Raw genomic sequence first — 18,441 nt, 5'->3', positions numbered from 1 at the left:
CAGAAGGCAGGGACCCCCAGTTTCCGAGACCCACTGTGTGGCCGGCCCTGTCCTGGGCACGTACAAGTGCAGAGTCTCATTGACTCTCAGGAGGGACCCTCTGAGGCAGGTCCCTTCACTCCCATTTTGCAGGTGGTAAGACTGGAGCCCAGAAGCACACCTTGACTTGCCCAGGTCGCTCGGCCAGAAGCAGCAAAGCTGGAAGCTGAGCTCTATTGTCTGGTGCCTGAGTCCTTGCTCCTGTCCTGTCCCCGCCACCACTTCTGGGGAGCACTTGCCTCCAGGATGGGGACAGTTGAGATGGTCACTACCCCCATTTCCCTCCATGCTGGAATCCTGTTTTTCTGTATTAATAGGAGGCCTTAGTCCAAACAGTTCCTAAAAAAATAATTAAAAGCACTGACAGCCTGGGACACTGGGACAGCCTGGAGCTGGGTCAGCGCAGTCTGGGGCCGGTTGAGGGGCAGAAAGCTGGGGCCCCTAAACTCAGGCCTCAAAACGACGCCGATGCAGCTTTAGGGACCCCGGCAGGCGGCCTCCTCGCCGTCCCCACGGTCCGAATTTCAGGCCGCTCTGGTCAGAGCATGACCGCCGTCCCTCCAGGCTGTGCTGAGGCAGCCGGTGTGAGGCGGGACAGGAGACTCTGCTCAGCCCTGGGAGTCTCGCCCAGTCGGAGTGCAGGCCTGTGGCCTGGGGGCCAGTTCGCATGAGCCATCTCTCCGCCTGGAGTCAGGGCGACATTTCCTGGCGCTGCAGTGTAGCTTAGAAGGAGGCCGACAGACCTAGGTTCAAGTCTCTGTGCTACCCTCAGTGTGACCTGGGAGGTTACCCAGCCTCCCGGGGCTCCAGCGCCCTGTCCCGAGGAGGGCGAAGGCAGCCTCCCGGGACCGCCGTCGCGGAGCCCCGCCGCCCGCCCTCCGGGAGCGCAGGGGCAGCGGCCTGAGCCCCGGCCTGGGCAGTAGCTGTCTCGTTCCCACGACCGTCGCCTGCTGTCCCCAGGCTCACTTTACAGCGAAGCAGCTCGGCTGTGACTTGCTCGAGGTCGCACAGCTGGCCGACAGCAGGGCTTCTCGCCGGGGCGCCCAGAGAGCCCTCCGACTCACGCGCCCCGGTTAACCCTCCCTCTCCAGCCCGTCTTGGCCGACGGAGAGCGCTGTGCGCCTGCGCCTGCGCGTGCGTGTGTGCACGTGTGTGCGTTTCTTCCGTGTTGAGAGTGAGGGGCGAGGTGCGGGGTGGGCGTCCGAAGGTGCCCCAGGCGTGCGACTTTCTGTTGCTCCTCAGGCAAGTGGCTGAGCACCCCGGGGCCGCCCTTCTCCTGGTCTGAGGGGGGCGGGAGAGCGGCCGCCAGGCCCTCGCCTGCGCAGACAGCCCTCCTGAGGCGGGGCCCGTCTCCCTCCGGCCGGCGACAGCTGGCTCTGGAACTGTCCTCGCCCTCTGGGGCGATGCTCTGCTCTTGCAGCAAGACTGGAGTCTTCCGCGGGCGGGAAGCCACGCCTGAGACTTCTCTGCGCCCCCAGTGCTATGCTGGGCACGTGGCCGAGCGCCTCCAGGGCCGCCGCTAGCCCTTAAAGCGCAGTGGTGCGTGCGTGCGTGTGTACGTGCGCGTGTACGTGCGCGTGCGCGCGGGGCTGCGTTCCCGTGTTCCTCGCTGGGAGAGCAAGGTTTCCGGGACAGCCCCAGGCTCGCCGCGGCCCCTCCTGACGGCTGATCCTCCTCCGACCCTCGTGCCTCCCGCCAGGGGCGCCGGAGCAGGCGTCTCCACCCTCACGCTGCAGGCGAAGCGCACGCTCAGGGAGGCCACGTGACTTCCGAGCCAGCTCCCTCTCGCCGGCCTGCGCCCCGCCGCGCGGTGCTAAACTCGTACACACTCGCGTAGAGACAGTTCTCAGGAAGATTCAGACTGAGCGCAGGTGTCTCAGCCCGAGTTCACTGAAGGTCTGAGTCTGGTTACAGTTCATGTACTCACGCTCCTTTTTCTTAGGGATTGAATCCGTATCTTTTATCAGATTTGCCCTTGGTCTGTGAACCAAAAAAGGTTTAAGAAATGGTTCCCTTGAGCAGTGCTGTCCAGTAGAAAGTGAAGGAAATGTTCTGTACCTGTGCTGTCCGCTGCGGTGGTCACCAACCACTGGCGGCTGCTGAGCACTTGAAATGGAGATAGTGCAAGTGAGGAACTGAATTTTTAATTGTATTTATATTAGTTAATTTAGATTTAACTTTTTTTTTTAATTTGCCAAACTTTTTTTAAATTGCAGTATAGTGGATTTACAATGTTGTTTAGTCTCGGTGTACAGCATAGTGATTCAGTTTACACACATATATGTTCTTTTTCAGGTTCTTTACCATTATAGATTGTTGCAAGCTATTGAATATGGTTCCTTGTGCTGTACAGTAGGACCTTGCTATTTATCTGTTTTGTATATAGTAGTTTGTATCCGCTCATCCCAAACTCCTAATTTATCCCTTTTCCCCCTTCCCCTTTGGTAGCCATAACTTTGTTTTCTATGTCTGTGAGTCTATTTCTGTTTTGTAAGTAAGTTCACTTATATCATTTTTTTTTAGATTCCACATGTAAGTGATATCATACGGTATTTGTCCTTCTCCGTCTGACTTACTTCACTTAGAATGATAACCTCTAGGTGCATCCATGTTGCTGCAAATGGCATTATTTCTTTCTTGTTTAGGTTGCTACTATGGCTTAGCTACTGTAAATGGTGTAGATTTAAATTTTAAATAGTCACATGTGGCTGGTGGCTACCACATTGGACTGTGCAGCCTGAGATGATTAAAATTCAGTGGTAGAACTTTAGACATTTTGGAGAGGTGGCATTTTAGGGATTCTTATGAGCAGGAATTTCTCAGAGTCTCTAAAATCTGAAAAACTCATCCGTCCATCCATCCATCCATCCACTGGGGCATGCGTGCACACACCCATCCATCCACCCTCTGCTCGGGCACGCACGCACACATTCACCAGCACTGACATCGGCCGCACAGCCACCACACCTGCAGCACAGTGGGGAGACAACACGTGGCCACTAAAGCGGTTCTTGCAGTTCGCTGGGGGCCAGTGGACCTGCCCGGGATGTTCAGGGGGGTCTCTTTGGGGGCAGCTCATATTTAAGAGCAGCCCCGCCCTGTTCTGTGGTCTGAGCCTCGTGACACTGGGCAATCTTGTGAGCAAGAGAATGTTTCTTCCACTTGGAAGGCTGCTTGGTCCCAGGTGACTGAAAAAGGAGTGTGTGTGTGAGGGGACTGCAAAGTGGAAGAGCCTGGGGGTGTCTCCTGGGTGATCAGGTTGAGTTTGTAAACGGAAATTTCGTCGTTAACTTTATGAGGCAACCTTCGGGAACCCGGGGAACTTGGCATCTGGCTTTCATTGGTTTTTAGTCTTTTCTTGCAGGTTATCACCAGCTCACCTACTCCCGGGATCATGCTGAGGATCAATTAGCTGTTGTGGATAACGGTCTTATAGCAGGGCCTGTTGCACACTTATTACTGCTCTTGGGAGTGCCCGGTAAGCGTTGGAGTGGTCGGTGCTCAGTACCTTTCTGGGGAATGAAGGACTGAGCTTGCTAAGGACACAAATTTAAAAAGCATCAAGCAGACCCAGACAAAAGACAAAGGTCAAGGGCTGCGCAGCCTTTGCTGCCTACGAAATGGCCCAGTGCCATGACCAAGGCCATCCGGTCTCTGCAGGCCCAGCAAAGGAAGGCTCCGGCGATGGGCTTTGTGAACGGGTGGGCCTGTGTGGGTTTGCCGTCATGGCGCCGCGGCCCCTACTCAGGGCCGCGGGTTCTCACGTGGGCGTGGGCCAGACGCTGCTTGAGACCTGCCCCAGCCGCACTGATCTGAGTACTTGCCGCCCGCCTCTAGCGGGGCCTTTTCAGCCCAGAGGCATAGTGACAGCATCCATCCTCCAGCCAAGGGGGCTCCACCATGCGACCTTACTCAGAGTCCGGAATTTGGGTCCAAATGACCCATTTTGCAACAGCTGAAGAATTTCCAGTTGTGTCTGAGAACGAGCATGAAGCCCAGCAGTGGGGCGGCGCTGGAGGACAGCTGCAAGAGAGTTCTGGGGGCGCTCTCAGGTCACCAGGGGAGGGCGTGGGCCGGCGTCCCCAGAAATAGACAGAACAACCCCACAGGGCCCAGAGCGCGCACTGTAGAATCATTAAACTTAGTTCGGGTGACTAACCCCTTTTGTGTCTGTCTGCCATTAAGCTGGACACGGCTGTGACTCCTCTCTGCCGGCTGCCTGCAGCCCTCAATGTGGCCTTTGTCTTGTCAGCACAGAGCCCTCTGGCCTCCAATTCTTCTGTTCCGATTAAAATGCCAGAATGGGTCTCCAGGTCGCCACTGGTCTCTGTCCTCTGAGAAGAGGAGGGACGGTGGAAAGCAGGCCAGGTCGCCCAGAGGCGCGGCGGCGTCTCCAGGTAGGAAGGCGGGGGAGGGCGGTGGGGAGGGTGTTTCTAGACGACTCTGTTCCACACGCTCCTGGGGAGCGAGGTTTCCGTGCTCCGGGGGGGTGCTCAGCTACAGAGAGGAATGTGTGCTGGCATCTCCTGGAATGACCTCAGTCTCGGAAGGAGTCCTTCCAAGCTGGACGTTTCTGAAGAGTGATGACCCGGGGCCGCCTGCCCACACAGTGGGGGGGGGGGTCTTGCTCACCCTCTCTCTTCTCTGGCGGGTCTAACATGAGCAGGGAGGTGAGGGAGCTCGAAACTGGGAGTTGGCCAGACCTGCTGGCTCAGCCACAGGAATTCCTGGTTAGGGAGCATCAGGCAAGTGCACTCATCTCTCTGAGCCTTGGTTTCCTTAGCTGTAAAATGGGATGAGTCAGTCTATCCTGCAGAATCATTGGTGGATGACATGACTGTATAAGAAAGAAGTTGCATTAAGAAGAGTGGAGTGTTCACCATCATTATTTAGTGCCTTTATTCAGCTTTAAGGCTTTGAGATCCCCAGTGGATTCCACCCATCTCGGTTTTCTCAAAGAACCTTTTCACCTTCAAATCTGACCTCCAGACAACTGGTGCATTTACTCCAAGAGCTGCTGGTTTTAAGTCATTGTTTCTGCATTCAGCTTTGGCAATGCACCGTCCTGTGCCATCTGATACCTGCTCCCAATCTCTCCCTCTCAAGGTCAGGGAGTCAGGGGAGGCACAGAGCTGGCCAAGGAGACCTCACAGTGGAATTCGACGGAGCTGCAGACGTGGTCTGTCGGACGTGGTCCATGACATGTCCTGTGTGAAGCAGGAGCCATGGGGGAGGAGATGTCCAGGGGTTTCTATGGGGGCCCAGCCAAGGAGAGAATCCGGGCTCGCCTCACTCCGTCCCGCGCCTGGGAACAGTCACATGATCTGGAGGTAGGCGTTAGTGCCGGGCCAGTCGTTCCAAAGGCCGGAGCCGATCAGAATTCTGGTGCTTGTCACCCACCCTCATCTGCAGGCACCTCTTCCAGACCTCCTGAATCAGGATCTACCAAAATGTGGTTTTATAAGGGCCTTTGGGGACTTCCAGATTGTGGCATCTCAGTCTGAGTGTCCCTCATCAACCCTGCTCAGTCCTTGGTAACCACTGAGGGTCTCCTCTGTACCAGGGAACTGCCCTCAGACAGCCCGAAGATGAGACGAGAAGAAGACAGATCACAGCCTCAGGAGTGAACTCAAGGCGGTGAAATGGCGCCTCTCACTCGGCCAGGCTGCTGAGCGCCCGGCGAAGGCTCCGCACTGAAAGGGGTGTGAGGTCACAGGGCGGCTCGTGCCAGTCTTTGTCATGGGCTGGCCCCGCGAGCTGTGAAATGTGGCTCAGACCTTGAGCTCGGATTCCAGCTGGGCCCGAAGGGGGTCAGTGTCTCCCTGTGTCCGTGGGACTGGCAGGCTGGCAAGACCCTGGGCGAGCTGGCGGCGCCGGCGAGAGGGCGTGGGTGGGAGGTCTGGACGTGGGTGTTGAGAGCAGATGTGCCGGACCGTGGGGGGAGCAGCGGGAGCCCTCTGCCTGGCCCGCGTCTGAACGCCGCGAAGTGAGGGTGGGGGCCAGGGCTGACGGAGCTCTTTCCACGGGGCTCCCAGCAATGCTGTTCGGGAGCGCAGGTGGCAGAGTGGCCCTCAGAGCGGAGGAGGCAGGCGGGGTCCTGGGGGGACCCTGGGCCCCACGGTGGCTGTCAGGGAGCAGGGGTGAGGGCAGGGAACCTTGCTGGGAGGCGGTGGGTGTGATTCCCAGTGCGGACCTGGTGGGAGAGCTGATCCCTGGCGGTCGCGGACGACCCTCTCATCTGGGAGCAGGATGGACCTCTGGGGCGCTCACAGGAGGCCTTCCTGGTGATTCCCCGAAGCGCAGTTACTGGGAGGAGATGCCTTGGGGGTGGTTGCAGCGGACGTGTGCTGGATGGGTGGTAAGCACCAGGAGCCAGCACAGTCTGAGTTAACACTGTTGAGCGCTAAGGCCTTTGTGTACCAAGAACACTGAGGAAGCCGGGGACATTGGGTGCCGTGAAGGGATCAGCGCATTCTGTGGGACAAGAGTGGGGTCAGGAGTGGGCGAGGCCGTCTGTGGGGCTTGTTTGTGGGGTGTGAGTCTAAGGATGGCGGGACAGCAGTCTGTTTTGTTGTTGATTTACAATGTTGGGTTAGTTTCTGGTGTACAGCACGGCTATTCACGTATGTGTGTATTTATACACACACACACGTGTGTGCCTATTCTTTCTCATCTTCTTTTTCACTACAGGTTGCTACAAGCCATTGAACACAGTTCCCTGTGCTGCGCAGGAGGACCTTGCTTGTTCTGTGCATGGTGGTTTGTATCAGCCAGTCCCAAACTCCCAGTTTATCCCTCCCTCCCCCATCCCCCCAGTGACCATAAGTTTATTTTCTGTGTCTGTGAGTCTCTGTCTGGGAAACAGCGGTCTGAACCCAGTGGTTCCTATAGAAACATTCTTTGGTTAATTAAGAGTCTGAAAGTCCATATGAAAGTAGGAGGCACTTGGTGGAGACCACAGTGGGTGGGGCACATGGCCCTAATTATATGGCTTGTCCAAGTTACTGGGAGAGGCTGAACCCTCCTGAGAAGGCCACCACTGGCCCCAGCCACCTGGAGATGAAGACAGGAAAACTAGGACAAGCGCTCAGGGACTTCCTAAGCAGACGGAGCCAAGGGCCCGCCGTGCCCATAGGCGTCCCAGTACTCGCTCTGGGTCAGTGTTCTGATGCCTAGGCTGCAAATCCGCATCCACCTCAGGGCCTAGCTGCTGTGAATAACCTTGTCATCTGCCCGAGACCCCCGCTCTCTCGTCTCAGGGGAGTCCTCCCCATCTTGTGTGCCGAGGGGGCCACTCACCCAAGGAGACAGGAAGCAAACTGGGCTTTGGAGAAAAATTTCAGTGCCATCAGTGAGTCCATTTCCTTTCTGTTCTGCAGCTGGGAGCACGCTGGCTGGCAGTCTGTCCCCCAAGCTGGGGGATTGTGTGGCACCACCGAGTTTGTTTGGAGCTGCCCAAAAGCTGCAGAGAAGACATTGTGATCGTAGCTTCCTCAGAAGTACAAAAATAAAGTAAAACAAAAGGTTGTGACAGAGACTTTAATGAGAATAAAATGCCAATTAACTCAGAGGTATTGGATGAGACTCTGTTTCTCAGAAGAACCCCAGGTCGCACTTCGTGGATCCGTTTCAATGTCCCCCAGAGCACCGACCGGCCACGCTGGGGAAGCCACCCTCAGAACAATCGAGAACTCGGTGCCAGGCCCACTACTTGTCACTTTAATTGGCACTCGTTCCGTATGATGCTCACACGTTCACCAAATGGGTTCAGTTTAATTCGGAGTGGGAGTTTCTGTCTTTCTCCTATTGAAATATTTAATGCAGCAGGCTTTAACTGCTGGATAGCATTCCATTGCTCTCCTGTTTTGCTTTAAAGAATACAGAAGACCCCTCCAACCATGATGGATTTTGAAAATTTTTTTTTTACCAGCTCTGTAATTACAAAGCCTGTTGAGCAATACCTTTTCTTTCGGTGGGATGATGGGATAGGTGGCAAAAAAAAACAAACCCATCTCCTTTGTTATCTATTCTGTAGTCCCCCAAGTCATATTAGCGAACACAGATCTATTGGAAAGAAGCCGTCCTCAGAGTCGGGGTGGCGATCGGGAGGCCAGGTGCTCTCCTGCCCCCTCCCCACATCAGGCTGAGCTGAGCGTGGCTGGGGAGGCAGCATCTTTGCGGAAGAGAAGGATGCGACGCTCCAAGCCTTGGCTGGTCACAGGGAGGCAGGCGGGCTCTCCCCGCCGTGCGTGTGTTAGTGCTGACAGACGGAGCGCAAGGCGTCGCTCACCCCGAGGTGTTACATCCTGATACACTGACAGGCAATTATCTTCGGAGATAGTGTTAAAACACAATAATTAATTGGAAGAGCAAGCAAAAGAGCGGTGGCCCCAGGCCCAGGCGGAATGGTATTCTGCAAACGCTCTGTGAGGCTGGTAATTTAGCCTCAGTGGGTCATTTGATTTCACGCCTCCCCCGTCCTGAAACCTTCCCAGCGCTTTGTTTTTCAAAAGCTTCAGCCTTGAACGTGTCTCAGCTGTCTTTAAAGTGCAGACCAACCTCCCACAGCAACCTTCCAAAATGGTGCCTGGCAGTTGAGAAAAATCACCGCCTCAGCAGAGACGTCTCACACGGCCCCGTTTCTGCGGCGGTCCGTGCCGGCGGAGGGTCTTTGTTTCAGGCGGAGGCTGACACGTGTCTGCTTAAAGGAAACATTCCCACCTCAGCTGCTTCGGTGGGAACAAGAGGTTCCCACGCCGAAGCGTGGGCTGACCTTCCCGACCGCCAGCAGCAGGGGCAGGACGCGCGGCTGTGTCCGGTTACGAACAAGCCTGGAGAAACGTGGGCTTTTCCTTTGCTTTTGCTTGTCCTGCCATGGTGACATCCGTTGACCTGTATTTGATATTCTGCATGATGCGTGTGTGTCAGAGATCACACAGGTGACTGAGAAGGGGAGAGAGGACAAGGAAGGGAGAGGAGGCTGGAGGGAGCCTTGCAGAGTTTAGCAAGAACCTAAGTGCATTCTAGGGGATTCCTCAGCTGCAGGGGGGCAGAAACCATCCGGATTTGACTTAAAAGGGGAAAGGGGAGATGCTTAAGGACACAGGACATCTAACAGAATTCAAAGGGAAGCAGGCTTCCTGACCTCACAGACAGGTCAGGGCAAGAAGCCCTTTGCTCTCCCTCCATCTCTTGCCCCCAAGAAGGGCTTAATTTCCGCCTTTGCCAGTCAAGCTGCACCCTCTTCCTCTGTGGCCCGCGGGGCGATGGACAGCCCCAAGGCCCAGGGGCGAGGCCGCTCACTGAAGGTACAGCCACACGAAGAGGCTCACTCATGCTGCCTCGTGGCTCCAGCCCCCAAGCCCTGGACGCGGTTTGGATTGGTCCATCTGGAGTTGGTACCCACCCCTCGTCTAAGCGACCTTGTCTCCAAAAATTCTCTCAGAAGCTGGAGGGTCCGCTGATTCACGGGTGAGATTATATGGCACCACCAAATCTGTGCAGAGACGGTGTTATAATTGTGAAAATAAGAATAAAACAGAGCAGAAGGTTGTGGCGTACCCCGGAAGGTAAACCACAGCGAACTCAGTGGTGCGTGTATGCTGGGGGCAGTTAGAGGGAAGATACCCAGAAAGCTGTCCTACAAAGAGAATAACTTATTTTTAACCTGAAGAAAACACTGGGGGAGATTTTGTGCTACTGTGCCGAGTCATCTAGAGGACGCTTAAGGAAAGGAAGTCAGAACTGCGTGCTTGGGGGCAGCCTGCCCTGGACTGCGGCCCCTTCCCTCCGTTCTCCAGGAGAGGCGTTGGCGGCTCTCTAACACCCTGCCTCTCCTCTCCTGGACAGTCTACATGACCTGTCGGCCTGAACGGTGTGGGAGGCCTGGATTCTCCTGCCATTCTTCTATTGCTGTGAAGGAATGATCAAGTCAGGGGGTTGTAGAAGGCACAGCCCTCGGAGTTACGTGTGACGGAAACCAGCGCAGACTGGCTTTTAGAAGGGGGGCTTGTCACGGAACACCGTCTCTGGGGAGTGCCCAGGAGGGCCAGGCGGGCGTGGCAGCGTGGACAGGGACCAAGGCTCTTGACGAGGGCTCTCCCTGCCCTTCCTGTCTCAGCTGATCGCTGCCATCTGGGGGCTCCGCTCGTTGCCGCCGAGGCTGACCTTTCTCCCTGTGGTCGGGGAAGGTGACTGCTGGCAGCCTCAGCTTCACACGCGCTGGCACCCCGACTCGGGCAGAAAGCAGCTCCAGCAGGCCAGTCCTTGCAAGGCCCTGCCTGGTCGAGCTCGGGCCACGTGCGCATGCCTGCAGCCGGGGCCGCGTGTGCCCCGTGGAGTCGGAGAGTCCAGGGCACCAGGCTGTGGCGCCTCCCGGACCACACGGTGCGGGAAAGGGGTGGGTCTCCCAAAGGCGGGGCTGTGTGCACACAAACAGGACCCGACCTCCGTGGGCAGTCACGTTGTCTGTCCCTGGACATCGAAGAGGCACACGCAGGGCCGGTAAAGATGCTGAGAGCTCAGACGCGTGTGGGGTCACCACACGGGTCTCTGATGGTAAAACTCCGAGGTTAACGCTGCCGTTGGCCTCACAGGCTCTCTTCCCTGACCTCTCCTGAAAATGCCCTCTGTTCGTGTCGTGGGATCTGGTTTGTTAAGATGATGGAAAACAGAGAGTAGAGGGCTAGTAGGCAGCTCTGGGGAGGATGTTTCAGTGGAAAAGATTTTTTTGTTTGCTTGCTTGTTTGTTTGTTTTTTTAATTCTTTGAGATAATGTGGGATTCGCAGGCCATTGTAAGAAATACACGGAGAGATCTTTACAGCCTTCACCCAGTTTCCCCAAGGGCAGCACCCTGTGCAGCTGCAGGACGCCGTCGCCACTGGGACACTGACACGGGCATAACCCATGGATTGTTCAGGTGTCACCGGTTTTACAGGCACTCATGTGAAGACTGGATTATAATCTGTGTACATTTTTCTCAGTAGTTCCTTTTCTGAGCTGGGCTCGATGCTGGTACTTGTTATGAGAGCAAAAAGTTTCCTAAGTTTCTGCACCCAGATGCCTTCGTGTAACCCTCTGGGATCCGCTAAGATCACACCTTGAAGGGGGAGTGGAGACCTTCTCGATGACGAAGTATAAATAGGCTGTTCATCTCCGGGAATTACGGAAGTGCCGGCTGCCCCGCTGGCCCTGACTCGCAGTGCACCTAGAAGGCACCGAGCCGCGAGGGCAGTATTTTCGCGCTCCGCAGTGGGGCGTGGAGTGCCTGGGGCGGGGGAGGCTGGACGCGGGAAGACACCCAGCCAGCTGAAGCGCCGCTGGAGACGCCAGGCAGCCACAGACTGAGGCGCAGCTGAAGGGGACACACAGGGCTCTGCGGGAGGGTCGGAGGATGGGCGGGCCTTTGCCCTTGGTTGCGTGCGCACGCGTGTGTGTGTGTTCATGTCCACCCGTGGCCTATCTGTTCCAGGTTCCCATGGGGCACATAGGTGAGCTTTATTCCTGCATCCTTCGTTTCCAGGAACTGGTGGGCCAGCTGAGTGGCGTTGTGTCTGCAGAGCACAGCTGATCTTGTCCCTGGCTTAGCTCGACGTGGCAGAAGGTAGGGTGGACTGGAGAGAAATCAGCCTGCCGCAGTTTTCATCGTCATGTTACAAGGGTTGCCAGATGTTACCTCCCTTCAGCGCTCTGGGGAGATCTTCAGGGCCTCCCGCATGGAACCTGCTGAGACGCAGCACGGGCAGCGGCCCCGAGACACTGCCCTGTGGCCGCGGACACACGACTGACGGGGGCTGCGGGGCTGCATCTGCCCCCGCCGCGGGGGCGGGGGTGCTCCAGCCCTGCTTCTCCTCCCGCCCACAGAAGTGTGGTCATTCTGGGTGAGAAGTGGGGTTGTCTGGACACCCGTCACACCCCTCCTGGTAGACGCCTCCACACCCGTCCCTGCACTTGAAACACAGACAGAGCCCCCGTAGTGACCTGGCCTCGGCCTCTCGGGAGCTTCAAGGCTGGGATGAAGCCAGGTCACCCAGACCCGCTCAGGGGTGGGCTGTCTGTCACCCGCCTGCCTGGTGACAACAGCAGTGCTCCTCATCCCGCCGGCCCCCCTCCTCGGACCCCCCCAGGTGTGGGAACCGGCGTTGACTGAGGCCACAGGCAACTGGGCCAGCGCTGCCCACGGTGCTGAGGAGCACGCCCAGCTGCTTTCAGAGCTACTCTCTCCCTTCTTTCTAATGAAAACCCTCGTGTAATCTGTTAGTGCCTGGTCTGCTGGAGCATGAATTATTCAGAGAAGTCTCTGTTCCGTTATCTCCCCTCCCCGGGGACGCCCCTACCATTGTCCGCTCTGATGGGTCATTATGCACTCTGTGAATTTAATCTTTTAGGCTATCCGGCTGCACTGAAAAAATGTATGAATAACAATTTTCCTGTAATAACCTTCAACTAACCTTTCAGCCAGAGTGAGTCATTCCAGTCCCATTTTCACATCAAGAGGAGTCAAAGGCGGGCAGTTACCTCTTATCTGTTTCAGGAGCTGCCCCCCACCTCCACCGCACCCTTAGCTCTGACAGGGGTGTTGAGGATGCTATGGGGCCGGAGGAGGAGGTGGGAGGGCTTGGGAGGCGAGGGGCAGGCTCTGGAGTCCCGACGCTGAGTCTGGGCGAGGGGTCCCGAGCCTTCCCCTGTGGACGTGGGGGCCCGACAGCCATCCACTTCCCAGGGCCTCTGCATCTGGCTGGCGTCAGCCAGCAGTCTGGTTTTTTTTGCCCCACTGAAGGCAGCCCTAATTCCTTCTCTTGCCCCTGCATAAGGGAAAAGTCTCCTCTGCCCAGAGATCTCCCCAAAGCCCTTCCACAAATGGCAACTTCAGATCAGCTTTAGCTCCTGGTGAGAGCTGAGGTCACCTTGCTGCTGACAAGACAGAGGACGGGAGAGGCTGGAGGCCCCGGGCACACCCAGGAGCCCCAGCCTCGCCTCCACCCCCAGGTCCCCACAGTGCAGCGATCTGGAAGGAACTGGGAATTTGGAGTCAGGTAAAATGGACTTGAAGACTTGGCTCCTCCAGCTTTGTGATCCTGAGTAAGTCACGTCCCCTCTCTGAGCCTTGGAAGGATTTCATGGGTAAAATGGGAATAATCATACTTTGTGGGGTTGTTTTGAAGCTCAGATGGAACACCGATGCGGTTTGTCCGATGCCAAGCCCTGGGCCATGACCCAGTTCCTCTCCTGGGGCTGAGGAACCCCCACCCCCGGTCTCCCCATCCCTTCTTTCCATTCCTGAGTTCAGCTGCTGCTGAGTACCCGTCTCCCTTTCCCCAGGCTCCTTGGTGCTGAGGCAGGATCCGATACACTCATCCACACTCGGGCCTGAGAACGGCCGCTCCTGGACTCAGCAGACCCGGGGGGGGGGGCACAGTGCTCGCTCCAGAGGGGCCCGGCCCACGGGGTCCTGCAGAGCCTGCTCGCCTTCGGCCCCCGGACCACCGTGCCTCCGGTTCTGCCTTCCCAGTTTGCCCCCTACCAGTCTCTGCTTCTTTTCTTTTTAACCAAGTGAGAGGAGCAAACCCAGGATGTGAAAGCACTGCTCCAGGTCCTAATTCAGAGGGATCAGAGGCAGGCCCTGAGGGGACCCTGTGTCCCGTCACCCCTCCGGGTGCTCAGGCCATCCACGGCCACGTCATGCTCGTGGGGCAGCGGGGAACCTGGGTCTCCCTCAGACCACACCGTGCAGGCCAGGCTTTAGCGAGTTTCCTCTTTCGGGTCACAAAATGGTCAGACAGCTGGTCCTGAAGGCCTGACAGGTTCCTCAGTGGGGAACCCGGGGCGGTCACGCAGCCGGCGTGGAGAGCCTCGGGAGCCTGCCTGGACGGCTGGGTCTGCGCAGAGAGGAGCTGGAGCGGGAGTGGGAGATGCTGGGCAGATGAGAATGAGAAGACGGGTGAGCCAGGACTTAGCGGGATTTACCTGCTGTCGGTTGTCAGACGGTCCGTCAGCAGCTTCCCACGCTCCTGGACACGGTCCTGACTCTCGGGGTGGGGGTGGGGGCAAGAGGGCCCTGTCCCACATCTGTCTCCCCACCTACTCCTGGACCCAACCCGCGACCCCCCCCCCCCACTGCCCCCGCCACAGCCTGAATCCCGAACTCTTGGTTTGACTATCCAGGAGCATTTCTCTCCTCCTGACCCCTCTTCCTCAGAAAGCTCCCTCAGTGGATCTTTGAGGACCAGAAGGAGGCAGCCTGGACCCAGCCCTTCCTTCCTCTCCATTATTACCAGGCCTGGTGGATTCCCATTCAGACTTCTCCTCTCCACCTCCCTCTGGTGTATTTGCCTGGCTCAGCGCAGGCCCATGCCGCCCCTGCAGAAGGATCTTCCTGAAAAACGGTACCCAAGGACTAAAGGGAAATACACAGAAACACAAACTGCTGTTGCCTTCAGGCGCTGGGGTTGTAGGGGCTTGTTGTAAGTTTTCCATTTTTTCCTACCTTTTGGTAGTTTCCAAACTTTAAAAAATGATAGAATTTGAGAATCACCATTCTTAACATGTTCACCCTCTCACTTAAGATCTGACTGTCCATTGAACACAGTTCTGGAGAACCTGCTGAGCGCGGGGCACCGGGAGGACCACACAGACGCCAGCCTTAGGATTGGCAGGTGTTGCTGTCGGTTTGTGAGTCCAAGGCTTCTGGAAGACGCCGCTGTCAAAAGGAAAACTCCCCACCTGCTAGCTGGGGCCATGCCAGGGCTGGGCTCCTGAGCCGGCCCCCCGAGGACTCACCCCCGAGGCACGGGCTGCAGGTGACGCGGGCTCGCTGAGCAGCGTGAGGCTCTGGGTGCGGGGGCGCTGCTTTGGGCTTTTCCACCAGACGGGAGGGAAACAGCTTCCCCTCCTTCACACTGTAGAGCAGCCTGGCCTTCTGAGGTTCGCAGGTCTCAGCCGCGGAAGACGGAAGGACAGCGGACCTCAGCGGGACTGACTGCGAGCCCGGGTGGGGACTGGCAGTGACCAAAGACAAAGGTCGTGTACTCGGCGGACACCTGGGAGCGCAGCAGGAGTGGTCCCGTCGCGGCCCAGGGGACCCGCCAGGCTTGTCTGGAGGCGCGTGAGCAAGTGCCCGGGGCCCCCTGGGGAACAGCAGGCCGCGCAGACCCCCAGGGAGTGGCCGCGCGGTTTCACAGGGCAGGGCTCAGAGCCAGCAACACCCGTGAGCACGGGAGTGCAGGCCCATTGTAACTCAGACAAGCTCCCACAGGCCTTCGGGCTGCTTCACAGTGGCTGTTGGCACACCTGCCTCCTCCCTGGAGCACCTCTTGGGGTGGGGACCGCGGCCGGCCCTGTCCTGTTTCCCCACCGCCTTCCCAGCCTCCTGGCCCTGGCAGTGTTTATTCCAAATGTGGAGCCAGGAAGGTGGAGAAGGAGAGCCCTTCCCAAGGGCATGTGTGACTGGAGGGACAGGGACAAGGAGCCCCAGGGCCTTTGAGCCATTTATGAAGGAGGGAGGAGTCCAAGATGGTGGCTGGAGGCGCCGAGAGCAAAGCTTGGGGGGTCATGATTTTAAAGGGTCACCCCTACTCGGGGCTGGACTGCTGTTGCGGGTCTTCACAGGCTCCCAGGAGGAAGGAGGCAGCCCCTAGGGAGGGCCTTTCCTCGGTCAGACTTCAGAAGCAGGTCCATCCTTGTCCGAAGCCTGCTCCCTTAGTCCGTCCCACCTCCCGCTCCAGCGCACAGGAGAGCTCCCCAACCCCATGCACTTGGCCTCAGCTTTGCTGATTTCTCCACTGACCATGGAACAGTCATGTCCCTTCACCTTCTCTGTCTCTGCCGCCCCTTTCTCTGCCCCACTCACGCCTCCACGTTTGACAGTTCTTCCAACTGCCCACTCTCAGACCTTGACGGGGACACGTGATCCTTCTTCTGTGCGAATTAATAAACCCTGCTGGGCAGTTTCCCCTCCTGGAGAGCTTGCCTTGGAGCTTGGAGCCTGGAGCGGAGTCTCCTGCTGGGAAAACGCAGCCCTGCTTGGGGGGGAGGATGCTCTGGGCTTCGGCTGCTTGTTCCTCAGATGTTTCCCATTTTGAGTGCGTATGAAAGAGCAGAATGCGTATGTGTGTGTGCGTGTGTGTGTGTGTGTGTGTGTATGTATGTATATGTGTGTGTATGTGTGCATATGTATATATGTGTATGCACATGTATGTATGTGTGTATGTGCGTGCGTATGTATGTGTGTGTATATATGTGTGCGTGTGTGTATGTGTGTGTGTGTGTGTGTGTGTGTCTTCCCCTTGGGGTGGAAGTGTTGCATTTTAATGCCTGATTTTAGCACTTGGTACAGAAAAATAATTGAGATACCAATGGCCAAATTTTCCTCCCTCCCATCTCAGAAAACTCAAGCTTATGTTTAAATTTCTTGCAGTTCAGTCACCTACACGGTACGTGAGGACAGCTGTTCAAAACGCACACATTTATGGCTCCACTGTGTTTTTTTTCCCCTTTGCAAAAGAGAACGGAGACATAAACACCGCCCCCGTCCGGCTGCACACAAGGGGTGTGTGTGTGTGTGTGTGTGTGTGTGTGTGTGTGTGTGACAGAAGTACCCCCAGGATTCCTCCGGCCAGGCTTCCGTGCACACAGTGCAGCACGTGTCAGTGCAGACTGCCGGCAGGCGTGGTTCCGGGGGGCACCGTGAAGGACAGGTGGGATGACTGCTGGGAAGCTAGTGGAAAGATGGGGGGAGCGCACCCCTCTGCTCTCCTACGGCATCGCCCAGTCCCCTCCTAGACCGAGTGCGCGGCATGATCGCCGGCGTGGGGCCAGAGGGTGGGGTTGCAGGCAACGCTTCAGCACTGAGACTGGCCTCTGCAGGAGAGGAGCGGACGTAAATGTCATCTGAGTTTGGGGGGCTGGCGTAGCCGCTCTGGGAAAGGCCAGATTTACCCCTCGCTGTCCAGTGGTTAAGAAACCAGCTGTTTGGGGGTGCCGTGGAAGCCGGGGTCTGTGTGTTGGGGTCCTCTAGAAGCTCAGCTTGTTTCTGGGGCTCGCGAGGCCCAGCGCACAGGCACTGTCCTCTCGTCTCGCAGGTGAGTGTGAGAGAGGCGGCCAAAGGTAGGAAGGAGCTTTGGAGCCTTTCTGGAACAAAGGCCACAGACCCTGAGGAAGGTGTGAGGGGAATGGCGTGGGGGCAGGGCGACTTGAGGGGCAGAGAAGGTGTGTCCTACCTCACCCCTTTGCAGACCGAAACCCTTCTGGGGAGAGTCGCCCACTGGGTTCTGATAAAATTTCCCAGAGATTCCTGGGATATTTGTAAAGGGCGAAGGGGCCTGTGCCCCAGGGAGTTTGGGGAATGCTGACTTACTCAAATGTAGACTTTCTGCGTGGTGGGGCTTCTCGGAGTCTTCGGTGTGCTAATGACTCAAGGTGGGACAGTCCCGGGCGGTGGCCTCCAGGATGCCCCCATCCCACTGGCCAGGAAAGGGCTTCCCCCAAGCTCTGTGGACGCACGCCAGGTGGCATGCTGGACTGGGGCGGCGATGAGTTTAGAAAGGCCTGTTTTCTGGGGGAGGAGGAAGGTATTACACCAATGTTGGTTAGACCCTCCCAGGTGCAAAGCGGGTTCAGAAATCAAGCTTTGCACCGTCTGGAGGCTCAGATGAAGCGGGACCCAGAAGAGGTAAGCTTTGATTAGAAGAAGCGCACAGGGAAGCGAAACCACCTGAAGTCCAATTTGAGAAAAGCTGATTTAAATATGTTGCTGAAAAAAAGAAAAAGCGGTTTCGTGTTTTGTAGAAGCTAGACTTGGCGCCCGGAACTCCCAGGCTGGGCGGCCAAGGGCGCTGGGCCGCTGCTCTCGGAGCCCCTGTGGTTCGAGCAACACGTGGCCTGAGGGTCACGGGAAGCACCTGTTAGTGGGGGGAGGGCCGGCTGGGAGCTGAGATCGGCTTCATTTTCAAGAGATTTCTGCTTTCAAAATTCTCATTTTGTTTGTCTGTTGGTGACGCTGTGATGTGAGAACACATTTCTGCTCCATCAAAGGGTTAAAAAAAAAACGAAGCCCTAACACTCGAGCTTCCAAAGGCAGGGGCTGGACTCGGGTACCCCCTGCCCGCCTCCTGGTTCAGGGCTGAGGGCCTGAGGGAAATAGTTCTGCCAGACTGGACTGTTTGACTCTGGTGCTTTTAAGATGAGATTCTAAGGAACAAAATAAGTAAACAGACCTCCATTTGCACATGGTGGTTTCTGGTAGGACTGTCCTGTAGGAGCCTGGGGTTGGCGGAGGTCCGTGCCTGCCTCTGCTTCTCTGCAGCTGGGTGGCCACAGGCGAGTCTCTCAACTTCTCTGAGCTCCGGAGTCCTCAGCGTAAAACAGCGGTCCTACAGGCCGCCTTGCTCCTCTCTCAGGCGACA

At 57.0% G+C, this 18,441-nt stretch overlaps 1 long non-coding RNA gene across 1 annotated transcript; it reads left to right on the top strand.

The window, feature by feature from the left end:
* The first annotated feature begins 9,930 nt into the window (after positions 1 to 9,930).
* On the top strand, positions 9,931 to 15,693 carry LOC116660251. Its single transcript, XR_004315674.1, has 3 exons — positions 9,931 to 13,120; positions 14,317 to 14,838; positions 14,944 to 15,693. It is a non-coding gene; the product is annotated as an uncharacterized LOC116660251 (long non-coding RNA).
* Positions 15,694 to 18,441: the final 2,748 nt, after the last annotated feature.

This window comes from Camelus ferus, chromosome 27 (assembly GCF_009834535.1).
Source record: "Camelus ferus isolate YT-003-E chromosome 27, BCGSAC_Cfer_1.0, whole genome shotgun sequence".
In the NCBI taxonomy this organism is placed as follows: Eukaryota; Metazoa; Chordata; class Mammalia; order Artiodactyla; family Camelidae; genus Camelus; species Camelus ferus.
Note: the sequence above shows the minus strand (reverse complement) of the source record. Positions and strands in the feature narration are given on the sequence as shown.